We start from the raw sequence: 2,875 nt of genomic DNA, 5'->3' as shown, positions 1-2,875 counted from the left end.
CTGGGATCTCTGGGAAGTGTAGTCTTCCCATGGCAGACAGCCCAGCTTCCGGAGCTGAAAGGGGTCTGGGATGCCCTCTGCCGAGATGGAGTTCACTCTGCAAGACCCTAGCGGGAAAGCATTTCCTTAGCTCTAGCAGAGCAAGAAGGAACCAATATCATACACTTCTCATCTGCTAGTCCTTCTTTCATTATTTATTTATTTATTTATTTATTTATTTATTTATTTATTTAGGGTACAGGGTCCTGCAAACATACAGTGTAGTCTAGGCTAGCTTCAACTTTGATGCAATTCTCCTGCCTCACTTTCCTGAATCAGCATTGGTTAACACCCCCCCACACCCCCGTGCGCACCCTGTCATGCATGCCAGCCACTTTACCCCTGCACAGGAGTAGAAAAAGAAGCACAGATCCCAAAAAGAGATTAACCGGGGAGAACTGTGATTCTTGCCACAGTGTGATGTTAAGAATTTTGGGGTAAGCTGGAAACCTGCCTCAAAAAACCAATAAATAGAGCTGGGCGTGGTGGCGCACGCCTTTAATCCCAGCACTTAGGAGGTAGAGGCAGGCGGATTTCTGAGTTCCAGGCCAGCCTGGTCTACAGAGTGAGTTCCAGGACAGCCAGGGCTACACAGAGAAGCCCTGTCTCGAAAACCAAAAAAAAAAAAAAAAAAAAAAAAAAAAAGAAAAAAAAGAATAAAATAAAAATCAATAAATAAAATAAAATAAAACAAAATTTGGGGGTATACCCCGGATGTTGAGGCACCTGCCTTTAATCTCAGCAGGAGAATTTCTGTAAATTCAAGGGCAGTTTGTTCTACATAGGTAGTTCTAGGACAGCCAGGACTGCATAGAGAAACTCTGCCTCAAAAAAGAAACAAAAAATGGGCAATCTAGAAGAGGTGACCTTAAAATTGGAAGTGTTTTCAGGAGCAGAGGCTGGAGGAGCAAGGTGAAAGGGACGAGAGTATTCCAGTCAACAAACCAGTCACTGGGATCCGACAGGGAGACCTGCCGCCTCTTCTGTTCAGAGCATTTAACCTGCCCCAGCTATGAGGTGGCCACCTCTTCTATGCCTGAATCCCTTTGTCTTTCTTTTGTTTGTTTGTTTTGGAGACAGGGTTTCTCTGTATAGCCCTGGCTGTCCTGGAACTCACTCTGTAGACCAGGCTGGCCTCGAACTCAGAAATCCGCCTGCCTCTACCTCCCAAGTGCTGGGATTAAAGGCGTGTGCCACCACCCCCCGGCCCGTTTGTGTCTTTGATGGTTTCCTGTCACGAATCCTCATGACCCATCTGATTACTTCCCATCAGTCAGAGTGAGGATCAGTTGCTCTCAAATTGGTATATCACTGGGAGACATTCCAGCATACTCATTGAGATGAAGAGCTTTGGGGCCCTGATAGCTTAAAACTGTGTGACTGTGTCATCATATCATTTATCAGAGGTGGAAAGCCCTCGATAAAATACAGCAGTCATTCTGATTAGGAAAAAAAAAGGTAAACTAGAAGGAAACATCTTAAATAAAGAAGCTGAGGGGCTCTCTGCTCCTCCCTGTTCCAGAGACAGACGCTTCTTCTTGTGCAGTGCCTGGCTCGTCCCGTAAACAAAATGGTGAAGGTTGGTGTGAACGGATTTGGCCGTATTGGGCGCCTGGTCACCAGGGCTGCCATCTGCTCTCCACATGGCAAAGTGGAGATTGTTGCCATCAACGACCCCTTCATTGACCTCAACTACATGGTCTACGTGTTCCAGTCTGACTCCACCCACGGCAAATTCAATGGCACAGTCAAGGCTGAGAATGGGAAGCTTGTCATCAATGGGAAGCCCATCACGATCTTACAGGAGCGAGACCCCGCTAACATCAAATGGGGTAAGGCCTGTGCTGAGTATGTTGTGGAGTCTACTGGCGTCTTCACCACCATGGAGAAGGCCGGGGCCCACTTGAAGGGTGGAGCCAAAAGGGTCATCATCTCCATCCCTTCTGCCAATGCCCTCATGTTTGTGATGGATGTGAACCATGAGAAATATGACAACTCACTCAAGATTGTCAGCAATGCATCCTGCACCACCAACTGCTTAGCCCCCCTGGCCAAGTCATCCATGACAACTTTGGCATTGTGGAAGGGCTCATGACCACGGTTCATGCCATCATTGCCACCCAGAAGACTGTGAATGGCCCCTCTGGAAAGCTGTGGCGTGATGGCTGTGGGGCTGCCCAGAAAATCATCCCTGCATCCACTGATGCTGCCAAGGCTGTGGGCAAGGTCATCCCAGAGCTGAATGGGAAGCTCACTGACATGGCCTTCCGTGTTCCTACCTTCAATGTGTCCATCGTGGATCTGACATGCCGCTTGGAGAAACCTGCCAAGTATGATGACATCAAGAAGGTGGTGAAGCAGGCATCTGAGGGCCCTCTAAAGGGCATCTTGGGCTACATTGAGGATCAGGTTGTCTCCTGCAACTTCAACAGCAACTCCCACTCCTCCACCTTTGATTCCGGGGCTGGCACTGCTCTCAATGACAACTTTGTCAAGCTCATTTCCTGGTGTGACAATGAACACGGCTACAGCAACAGGGTGGTGGACCTCATGACCTACATGGCCTCCAAGGAGTAAGAAACCCTGGACCACCCACCCCAGCAAGGACACTGAGAGCAAGAGAGAGGCCCTCTGTTGCTGAGGAGTCCCTATCCCAACTTGGCCCCAACACTGAGCATCTCCCTCACAATTTCCACCCCAGACGCCCATAATAACAGGAGGGGCCTAGGGAGCCCTCCCTACTCTCTTGAATACCATCAATAAAGTTCGCTGCACACCCCCCCCCCCCACCAAAAAAAAAGAAGCTGAGGGCTGGGGGTGTGGCTCTGTGGTAAAG

The 2,875-nt window shown here is 49.1% G+C and overlaps 1 pseudogene; it reads left to right on the top strand.

Annotated features, from left to right (window-relative positions):
* Gm7286 (predicted gene 7286) lies at nucleotides 1,593–2,814 on the top strand (annotated as a pseudogene).

Source organism: Mus musculus, chromosome 9, assembly GCF_000001635.26.
Source record: "Mus musculus strain C57BL/6J chromosome 9, GRCm38.p6 C57BL/6J".
In the NCBI taxonomy this organism is placed as follows: Eukaryota; Metazoa; Chordata; class Mammalia; order Rodentia; family Muridae; genus Mus; species Mus musculus.
This window is presented reverse-complemented; position numbering and strand designations above follow the sequence as displayed.